General features: G+C 37.6%; 1 pseudogene; it reads right to left on the bottom strand.

Annotated features, from left to right (window-relative positions):
- Positions 1-11,196: 11,196 nt before the first annotated feature.
- On the bottom strand, positions 11,197-11,375 carry LOC118987832 (DNA-directed RNA polymerases I, II, and III subunit RPABC4-like; annotated as a pseudogene).
- Between the last annotated feature and the right edge of the window lie 636 nt (positions 11,376-12,011).

The raw sequence follows: 12,011 nt of genomic DNA, 5'->3' as shown, positions 1-12,011 counted from the left end.
AGATTGAGAAAGATCTGAATCATGAGCCAAGACAAGCCATTTATATTGAAAAGCCACTGTTAACAGCTTGAGTGAGCCTGTAAGTGGGTGCAGTGGAACCTCAGGGAATCACCAGGTAAGGCAAACAGTGTTAGTCAGGTTGATGGAGTCTCAGACATGGCACCAACTTCCAGCTCTATGACTCTGTAGGGGAAGGGCTCATAAAAGGAACAGTAGCCTCTGCCTTCAGTTCTGTCTGGGAGAAAGCTGTACCCCAGCTCTTGCCCTGATGCCAGATACTTAAGGTCCTTCCCATATGCCACTGGTGGCTTTCAATCTGCTGTACCTGTGCTGGAGCTCAGAGCAAGTGAGTTTGAGTAAGTTTGTTTGTGGGCCCTTTGATGGCAACTGCTTGGGACTCTAGGGGTTTCTTCCACTGACTCAATCCCCGCTAGTTGTTGCAGCCAGAAGTTATGGGGACTTATCTTCCTGGCACTGGAATCCTGGGCTGGGAGTCCTCACTCCTGAGATATCCCTCCTGATTTTTATCCATCACTCCTGGGTGTGGGACCAGGTTGTTCTGCATCTCTGCATCTTCACCCCTCCTACCAGTCTGGATGGATGTGGTTTCTTTAATTCTGCACTTACTAGACTTCTATTCAACTAGATTTTTGACAGTTCTGAATGACGGTTGTGCTATAGTTTAGTTGTAATCTTGAAGTGGTTGTGCGAGGAGCCAAGTCATGTTTTCCTATACCTACACCTTGAGCAGAAGTCCTAAAAAGATTGGATTTTCTAAACAGTCCTCTTATTGTGTTATTGATTCACTCTGTTACATTTTTTATCAATTTCTACATCTATCTATTGTGTCTTTTACTATTTACTGCTTGGTACAAGTTAAGGAAGGGTTCTCTGAAGCAACTACTTGTGACTACTCTGATTTTACTGGTATATATGATACTATGCTGATTTTACCCTATACATACACCAGGTGGAGAAAAAAATGAGGTCCACAGTAGTTAGCATGTGTAATACAATTTATTCTTGTATTATTACTTACCAATAATTGTATTATTTTCCACATGAAGAACTGTAAACCTACTTTCGCCCCACCTTGTATTTACTCTTCATGCTACACCTTGAAGCCATTCTTACTGATTGTAATAATATTTTTGGTGTTGAGGCTTCATCTTTAATCCTGACCTATTTAATTCTGTCATAGAAAATTACTCATAATTTTTAAATCCAATTCATCAATCTCCTGTTACAGAATATATGGAATAGCAGCTCCATGATTTGGGACAGAAGAGCAAAGCTGTGTTTAGTTTGTCAACCTGATAAAACATTCTAGGATGTAATGTTCTACAAATATATATTTATTTAGTTATAATTTGCACACTTTCTATATTCTACATTCTTTACATGCAGTATCATTGTAAGAGAGTTGGGCTACATTCTCCCAACAACTCTCCTGACAACCGTATGTCTTTCTATTTTGTCATATATGCATAAGTTATGATGAATTTTATTATTTAAGTTATATCTTTATTGAGAGTTTGCCCTTTCAACATAAAATTATCTTCACAATTTGGTCTCATAATGATTTTTTATATTGAGTGCCTACCTTAGGCACTTTACTTGTTTCTATTATGTGTCATATCATTAATTATTACATAAATTTTTTGACATACATCTTAAGTAAGTAATTCCAAAGTTAAATTCATCAAACCTAGAAAGCTGGAACTTATTCTCTTCCAGTACTGTCTTAAATAAGAGAGGTGAGAATAGAACTCCTTGTTTCCAATATTAGGGGAAAACATTTAGTCTTTCACCATTAAATATGATATCAACTGGACTTCTGGCCAAGATGGAGGCGTAGGTAGACACACTGTGCCTCCTCACACAACCAAAATAAGGACAACAACAATTTAAAAACAAAAAAACAACCAGTACAAACAAAAAATTGAACTGTATGGAAGTCTGACAACCAAGGAGTTAAAATAGACACATTTATCCAGACTGGTAGAAGGGGAGGAGCCGGGGAGCCGGGACAGAGAGGGCTCATGGCAGGGTGGCTGGTGGACCCAGCAAGGCAGCAGATTGTAGAGAGGCACAGTGCATCTGCTTCCACATTTACACACAGATAAACCAGGTGAAACTGGGGAGCAAGACAGACCATGCAACCCAGGATCCCAGTGCAGGAAAATAAAGCCTCAAAACCACTGATTGAAAACACCTGTGGGGGATGAGGTGCTGGGAGAAACTCCTAGCCTCACAGGAGAGTTTGTTGAAGAGACCCACAGGGTCCCAGGACATACACAAACCCACCCACATGAGAATCAGCACCAGAAGGGCCCAATTTGTTTTCAGGAAGTAGGGGAAGTGACTGAGATCTGGCAGAGAGCAGAGAGAGCACCACTGTTCCCTCTCTGACCCTGCCCCCACATACAGCATCACAACCCAGCTACTTCCCCACACTAGTGAACACCTAAGGCTCCACCCCTCACTATGTAACAGGTCTGCTGAGACAAAAAAAAATGGCCCAAATGAAAGAACAGACCAAAGCTTCAGAACAAGTATAACTAAGCAACAAAGAGATAGCCAATCTATCAAATGCACAGTTCAAACACTGGTAATCAGGATGTTCACAGAATTGGTTGAATTTGGTCCCAAATTAGATGAAAAAATGAAGGCTATGCTAAGTGAAATGAAGGAAAATGTATAGGGAACCAATAGCGATGGGAAGGAAACTGGAATTTAAATCAATGGAGTAGACCAGAAGGAAGAAAGAAACATTCAACCAGAAAAGAATGAAGAAACAAAAATTCAAAAAAATGAGGAGAGGCTTTGGAACATCTTTAAATGTTCCAAATCTGAATTCTAGGGGATACCAGGAGAAGAGGAAGAGCAACAAGTGGAAAAGTTATTTGAACAAATAATAAAGGAGAACTTCCTCAATCTGGCAAAGGAAATAGACTTCCAGCAAGTCCAGGAAGCTCAGAGAATCCCAAAGAAGTTGGACCCAAGGAGGAACACACCAAGGCACATCATAATTACATTAGCCAAGGTGAAAGATAAGGAGAGAATCTTAAAAGCAGCAAAAGAAAAGGAGACAGTCACCTACAAAGGAGTTCCCATCAGACTGTCAGCTGATTTCTCAAAAGAGACCTTACAAGCCAGAAGGGGCTGGCAAGAAGTATTCTAGGTCATGAAAGACAAGGACCTACATCCAAGATTGCTCTATCCAGCAAAGCTTTTATTTAGAATGGAAGGACAGATAAAGTGCTTCTCAGACAAGGTCAAGTTCAAGGAGTTCATCATCACCAAGTCCTTATCATATGAAATGTTAAAGGGACTTATCTAAGAAAAAGAAGATAAAAAACATGTACAGTAAAATGACAGCAAACTCATGATTATTAACAATCACACCTAAAACAAAAACAAAAACTAAGCAAACAACTAGAACAGGAACAGAACCACAGAAATACAGATCACATGGAGGGTTAGCAACAGGGCAATCGGAGGAAGGTGGGGGGGAAGGTACACTGAATAATTAGCATAGATAGCAGGTAGAAAATAGACAAGAGGAGGGTAAGAATAGTATGGGAAATGTAGAGGCCAAGAACTTGTAAGTATGACACATGAACATGAACTAAAGGAGGGGAATGTGGGTGGGACAGGGTGTGCAGGATGGAGGGGAGGGAAAGGGGGGAAATGGGACAACTGTAATGGCATAATTATTGAAATATATTTTTAAAATACGATATCAACTGGAGATTTTTTTTGTGGATACCCTTTATCTACAAAAGAGTTGTGAAAATTCCTTTGTATCCCTACATTGTTGAGTGCTTTTATTATGAACTGGCTTTCTATTTGTTAAATGTTTTCTTTGTGAATATTTAAATTAGAATGTGGCTTTTGTCTTTCATCTTTATTGATATACTGTGTTATATTAATTGATTTTGGATGTTCACTTTTTATGTGTGTGTCCAGTTGTTTCAGCACTATTTGTTTAATAAAATATACTTTCTCCATTGAATTGTCTTTGTTCTTTGGTAAAGATCAACTGTGTTGGTCTATTTCTGGGTTCTCTACCTTGTTTCATTGACCTATTTGTCTATCCTTTCACCAAATACTAAATTTTTTGATTATAGTGGCTTTTTTAATAGTTTAATTTTTAAAATATTTATTAAATGAAATTATTAGTATGTATATTTTTAAATTATAGAAAAAATTAGTGGTATTATCAGATATATTTACATTATGTATGGCACATGTCTAATGAGAGTTGAAAATATAAGGATTAGAAAGACTATATTTAATAATTTAAATATTTTAGAAAGTTGATTTATCTAGAAACCCAAAGTTTTCACTGCATCATTTTGATTATAGTGGCTTTATAGTAAGTTTTTTAATTGAATATTGTCAGTCTTTCAACTTTGTTCTTCTTTTTTTTAACATTGTATTGGCTACTCTTAGTTTCTTACCTTTCCATATAAACTTTAGAATCACTTTGTTCATATTTATGAAATAACTTGCTGAGATTTTGACTGGGATTGCATTGAATCTATGGATTGCAGTGAGTAGAACCAGTAATACTGAATCTTTCTATTCACAAACATGTAATATCTCTTGACTTATTTAGATCTTCTTTGATTTCTTCATCAGAATTTTGTAGTTTTCCTCATATACGTCTTGTACATATTTATTATTCTTAAATATTTAATTTTGGGGTGTTAATGCAAATTGTGTTGTGTTTTTATTTATTTTTTATTTTTTAAATTTTTTGGTGTTTTTTTGTGTTGTGTTTTTAATACCACATTCTAATTGTTTATTGTTGATATACAGGGTAGCAATTGACACTTGTATGTTAGTCTTGTATCCTGTAACCTTACTGTAATTACTTATTAGTTCCAGGAGGTTTTTTTTGTTGGTTCATTTGTACTTTCTTCATATACAATCATGTCATCTGCAAACTAAGACAGTTTTATTCCTTCCTTCTCAGTCTGTGCATCTCTTATTTCCATTTCTTGTCTTACTGCGTTAGCAAGGACTTCTAGTACAATGTTGAATAGGAGTGGTAAAAGGGGATCTCCTTGCCTTTTTCCTGGTCTTAGGAAGGAAAGCATCTATGTATGATGGTAGCTGTAGGTTTTTTGTAGATGTTCTTTATCAAGTTGAAGAAGTTCCTCTCTATTCCTAGTTTACTGAGAGTTTTTATCGTGAATGGTGTTAAATTTTTTTCAAATGTTTTTTCTGCATCTGTCAATATAATCATATGATTTTTCCTATTTTAGCATATTAACGTATTGGCATAAACTGGTCTTTAAATGTGGAACTAGTTTGCATTCTGGAACAGATCTCACTTGTTTATGGTGTATAATTTTTTGTATGCATTGTTTGATTTGAATTAATAATATTTTGTTGAGTATTTTTACATCTATTCCATGAGAGATATTGGTCTCTTATGAGACCAATGAGAGATGTTGTTTTTCCTTTTTTTTTTGTAATATCTTTCTGTGGTTTTGGCATTAGGATAATCCTGGCCTCTATTTTCAGGAAAATATTATAGGGAATTGGTGTAAATGTCTTTTTAAACATATGGTAAGTTTATTAATGAACACATGGGGGCCTACTGCTCTCTGTTTTGAAACAATTTTTGTAGTAAATGTAGGCCCAATCATATTATGTACTTCTCCTTGTGTGAGTTTTGGTATGTTGTGTTTTTCAAGGAATTGGTATGTTTTATCTATATTATCAAATTTGTGGGCATATAGTTGTTCATATTATTCCTTTATTATCCTTTCAATGTCCATGGAATCAATAGTGATGGCCACTTTTTTCACTTATCATAAGGGGAATTTGTGTCTCTCTGTTTTTTTTTCTTGGTTACCTTAGCTAGAGATTTATTGATTTTATCAATCTTTTTAAAGAACCAGCTTCTGGTTTTGTTTATGTTTTCTATCTACTTCTATTTCATTGATCTCTTCTCTAGTATGTATTATTTCTTTTTCTTTGCTTACGGTGGATTATATCTGCTTTTCTAGTTTCCGAAGGTGAAAGCTTAGATTATTGCTTTTCAGATCTTTCTTCTTTAAAAGGCTTTACTTACTTATTTTTTAGAGAGAGGGGAAGGGAGGGAGAAAGAGAGGGAGAGAACTATTGCTTAGTTGCCTTTCACATGCTCCCAACTGGGGGCCTCTCCTGCAACCCAAGCATGTGCCCTGACCAGGAATCAAACAAGCAATCTTTTGGCTTGAAGAATGGCACTCAACCCACTGAGCAACACTTGTCAGGGCAGATCTTTCTTCTTTCTAATATCTGCACTTAATTCTATAAGTTTTTTTCTAAGCATTGATTTTACTGCATCCCACACATTTTTTAAGTTGTGTTTTTGTATTCATTTCATTTAAAATATTTAAAATTTTTTTGGGAGACTTCTTTTGGCCCATGTGTTATTTGGAAGTATATTGTTTAATGTTAACTATTTTGGAATTTTCTGGCTACATTTCTGTTATGCACGCTAGTTTAATTCTGTTGTAATCTGAGAGCATACATTGTATGATTTCAATCTTTTAAAATTTGCTAATGTGTTTTTCTGTCCTAGAATATGATCTATCTTGAATTTTCTATGTGAACTTGAGAGGAATGTACAGCTCTAGTTGATTGATGGTGCTGTTCAGTTCAATTATGCCAGTACTAATTTTTTACCTGCTGGATTTATCAATTACTGAAAAAGTCTTTAAGGAATAGAGTTGAAGATTCTATAATGCTGGATTTGTCTTCTTGCAGTTTTTAAATTTTAACTTAAATTAAATTAAAATGTTTTCTTTTTATTGAATTTTTGAGGTGACACTGCTTAATGAAATTATACAGGAGTCAAGTGGATAATTCCACAATACATCATCTGTACACTGTATTTTGTTCATCACCCCAAGTCAAGTCTCCTTCCATCACTTCCATCATCATTTATCCCTCCTATACATTCCTTCCACATCCCCCTCCCTCAATCCTTGCAGTTTTGTAAGTTTTTCCCATGTGTATTTTTATGCTCTGTTTTTGGGACATGCATTTTAAGGATTATGCCTTCTTGGTGCATTGACTCTCTTATCATTGTGTAATGTTTCTTTTTATCTCTGATTATTTTCCATACTCTGAACTTGGCTCTGTCTGAAATTAATGTAGTTACTCCAGCTTCCTTTCTATTTGTGTTAGCATGAAACATCTTTTTCCATCTCTTTACTTTTAATCCATTCATGTCTTTACATTTAAAGGGGGTTTCTTGTGAGAAAATCCAAGATGGCAGTGGAGTAGGTGCAAATTGCATTCACTTTCTTTCTGAATCAAACTGTAATTACAAGTAAAATATAGAACAATCAACCTGAATAACCAACTGAAGACTAGCTAAATATAACTTATATACAAGGATTTATAGAAGAAACCACACTGAGACTGGTAGTAAGGGCAGAGATTCAAATAGTGCTGCCCATCTCAGCTGCAAAAGTAGCCCCCTAAGGAGGATGAGTTCTCAACTCCATGCTGGACTCCCCAGCCCAGAGCACCAGGCCTAGGAAGAAAAGTCCGCATCACATCTGGCTGTGAAAATCAGCAGGGATTCTGTCCGCCATGGAGAGACAAGAGTCTGTTAGAAACCCAGGTGCTCTCATAAAGAGTCAGTGCACAAAATCTCATTTGCAGCTATTCATCATGGGCTCCTGCAGGGGAAAAGCAGCTTGAAGCAGATTAGAGTCATATGAGGAGAGACTGGGTTATATTGCCCAGGAAAGACCACTGGAGGGACATCCCTCAGGGTCCCTGGGCTGAATCCCTTTTCCACACTATAGAATCATTTTTCTTGAGCGGAGCACTTTCCTTCTTACTGTACCAGCCTGTAATAATGCTATAGCACTACCTTTCTGACTTCCTGTGGCCCCACCCTGCTGAGCTCATGCCCTGCAGAGGAGGCAGCTGCCTGCGCATGTGATATACAGGTCCAACCAGACTCAAGGCATGTCAGAGACTGAGTTGTGTGGTTCTTTGGTTAAGACCATTACCCACCCCTCCTGACTGGCATTGCACACATGAGATCCACTAGCCCCACCCTCCTAACACTCAGCATTTATGCACTGTCAGGCTGGGGCTGTTGAGGAGGTCCTGACAGAATCAGAGATAAACTGAGTTGTGTGGTTCTAGGAGAGGGGCCATTTTCCTCTCAAATGCCGAACCAATGAAGAGTCTGTACTTCATATGGCCAAATACTGGTCTCTTAGGGTCTGATAAACTCTGCTGCCCTTACACTGATGACTCTCTGAGACCCTGCCCTACCACAAAATTCCCCAGGCACTCAGTGATGAAGCTTGCCTTGATGTTTCCTGAGAGTTTTGCATCGTGGACTTAGATCCAGCACTGACACCAAGGTTGAATCTGTATCATTTTGGAGAACACCACTCACCCCTACCTGTTGACTCACTGAAAACCTACCTCAGGGTCACCCGAGGCAGTCAAAAACTGTTCCTCACTCTGTAGCATCAAACAGGGTTCCCAGGGGAAGTCATGGCAGTGTCTGACATTGACCTGCATGGGAAACCCAGAACCAACACACTCAGTGATTGGATTCAGACAACATCAGAGCAGGATTCAATTGGCTCCACAAATGACACATCCAAAGGGAGATCTTGACAAGCAACAAATGCTGAGGCAAATTCTGCTTCACGTAGTCAGCCCCTGCTCAGCAGCTTGTATATTGTGGTTGGGGTCAATCTTCACAGTCAGCCAGCCTGAGGGTCGCTTCCACACATGGATGAGCCAACAGCAATCATGACTCAACTACAACAGGAGGGCTCACATAATCCACACATGGGACATTCCTGGAGCACCCAGCTCAGGTGATCAGAGAGACTGTGCCACGGGGTCCAACAGAAGACCTATTACTTAAGGCCACCCTAGCAAATTTGGGGCACATAGAAGATCTGTCTAATACACAGAAATATACACACAGAGGCAGACAAGATGGGGGGGGGGAGAAACATTCCCTAAATAAAAGAACAGGAGGAGAAATTTCTAAAAAAAATAACTAAAAAAAATGGAGGCAAGCAATCTACCAGATAAAAGAGTTTGTAACAATGTTTATAAAGATATTCAATGAACTTAGTGAGAATATCAACGCATAAAAATGTATATAGAAACCAGAAATAAGAACCAGCCAGAAATGAAGAATGCAGTATCTAAAGTAAAAAATACACTAGAAGGAACCAACAGCAGGTTAAATGAAGCAGAAGACTGAATCAGTGATTTGGAAAACAGGATAGAAAATACCCAATCAGAGCACAAAAATAAAAAAAGTTAAAAAAAAAGTATAGATTAAGGGACCTCAGACACAACATGAAACATAAGAAAACATAAGGACAACATGAAACATAAGGATGTGAAACATAGGGCTACCAGTAGAAGAAGAGAAAGATCAAGGGATTCAGGATCTACTTGAAGAATTATGATGGAAAACTTTCTTAACCTGGTAAAGGAAAAAAGACACACAAGTCCTGAAAGTACAGAATCCAAAACAAAATGAACCCAAAGAGGCCACACCAAGATACATCATAATTAAAATGACAAAAGCCAAAGATACAGAGAGACTTTTAAAAGCAACAAGAGAAAAACAGTTAGTTGTCTGCAAGGGAGGTCCTCTAAGACTGTCTGTTGATTTCTAAGCACAAATATTTCAGGCTAAAAGGGATTGACATGAAATATTCAAAGTGATGAAAAGCAAACGTATACAACCAAGACTACTTTACCAAGCCAGGCTATCATTTAAAATTAATGGAGATCATTTGGTTGGGCACTGTCCTGCAAAGCAAAAGGTTGCCTATTCAATTCCTGGTTAGGGCACATGCTTGGGTTCCTGGTTGGCATACATATAGTCACACATATGAGAGGCAACCAGTTGATATTTCTCTCTCTCTTTCTCCCACCCTTCTCTCTAAAAATAAATAAAATTGAAGGAGAAGAAAAAAAGAAATTCCTTACCACCAAACCAGTACTGCGAGAAATATTAAAAGCATTTCTTCAAGAAGAAGAAAGAAACCCTGGCTGGTGCGGCTTAGGTGGTTGGAGCATTGTCAGTTGTGGGTTCAGTTCCTCATCAGGGTACATACCTTGGTTGCAGGTTTGATTTCCAGTCTGGACATGTGTAATCCCTGGTCTGGGCAGGCATGAGATTCAGCCAATTGATGCTTCTCTCTTGCATAAATATTTCTCTTGTCCTTCCTCTGTCTTTAAAAACAATGAAAATAAAATGTCCTCTAGTGAGAATAAAAAAATGTATAAGAAAAAAAGAGAGAAACATAGTTATAAAGAATACAAAGGCAACATACTTATCAACAATCCCTTAAAAATTTTTTAAGATTTTTATTTATTTTTAGAGAGAGAGTAAGGGAAAGAGAAAGGGAGGGAGAGAAACATCAATGTATGGTTGCCTCTCACGTGCCCCCTACTGGGACCTGACCCCCAACCCAGGCATGTGCCCTGACTGGGAATCAAACTGGTGACCCTTTGGTTCACAGGTCCACACTCAATCCACTGAGCTACACCAGCCAGGACCAGTAATCACGTCTTTGATAATAGAACATTTTATTTTTAACAAGGGTCCTAAGGATTCTAGGTTTTGATAAAAAGTGTGGTTTAGGGTGACTCAGTGGATTGAGTGCCGACCTGTGAACCAAAGTGCAACTGGTTTGATTCCCAGTAGGGCACATGCCTGGGTTGTGGGCCAGGGCCAGGTCTGTAGTATGTGGAATGCCAGAGGCAACCAGATATTGATGTTTCCCTCTCTCTCTTTCTCCCTCCCTTCCCCTCTTTCTAAAAATAAATAAAATCTTCTTTAAAAAGTGTAGTTTAGGGAAGCACTTTTAACCTTAATTGTATCAGAAAACATGTACAATAAAATTAAATTACAAGCTGGGCTGGGCTGGGGGTAAAATGCAGAAAACTGTACTTGAACAACAATTAAAATAAAAAATAAATTAAATTACAAATAATTTCACTGACCAAAATGAATTTCCTTATATAAACTATTAACAGATACTGAAACATAATATTGTTTTAAAAATGAAGTCATTTATATATAGTTGTATTCATGAAGTTAAGTATACTAATCAAGATCTATACAACATTATCAGCAAATATAAATGCAAACAAAAGTATTCCCCTGAACTGCATGTTTCACTGAGGATCAAGAACCACCAACCTTTTAGGCCTTTTCTTGTACATTATTCTGTATTCACATTCTCTGCATCTGATGTTGGACCCCTGGATTTTTTTTCATATTCTGTGTGACATTCTCCACAGATATATACCATTGGCTGCTGCTTTGGGGGTTGGACATCCTCCTGGGTGTCCATGGTTAGTCCCCACGTAGCTCTGAGAAGCTCCTTGTTCTGTCTCAATCACTTCAAGTTGTAAGTGGTTTAAATGCTTCAATCTAAAGACGTAGGGTGGCTGAATAAAGAAGACAAGAACCATATATATGGTGTCTAAATTATATATATATCAGAACAAAAGACACAGACAGACATGGACTGAAAGTAAAGGATGGGAAATTTTTTTTTCATGCAACTGGAGATGAAAAAAGTTGAGGTAGCAATACTTACATCAGACAAAATAGACTTTAAAACAAAGGCCATAATGAAAAACAAAGGACACTTCATCATCCAAGAAGAAGATATAACCCTTGTAAACATTTATGCACCCAACATAGGAACACCTACCTATATTTTTAAAATCTTAAAATCCTCTAAAGGGAGAGGTCAACAGTACTGCAGTCATAGTAGGAAATTTCAACACACCATTGATGTCAACAGATAGATCTTCCAGACAGAAAATCAACAAGGAAACAGCGGCCTTAAATGACATACTAGATCAGAATTTAATTGCTATCTTCAGAACATTTTACCCACAAACAGTAGACTCACCATTATTTTCAAGTACACATGGAACATCTTCTAGGATGAAACACATGTTAAAACACAGAACAAGTC

The sequence above is a fragment of the Sturnira hondurensis genome, unplaced genomic scaffold, assembly GCF_014824575.4.
Source record: "Sturnira hondurensis isolate 20B ecotype Veracruz unplaced genomic scaffold, ASM1482457v3 Scaffold0005329, whole genome shotgun sequence".
Classification (NCBI taxonomy): Eukaryota; Metazoa; Chordata; class Mammalia; order Chiroptera; family Phyllostomidae; genus Sturnira; species Sturnira hondurensis.
This window is presented reverse-complemented; position numbering and strand designations above follow the sequence as displayed.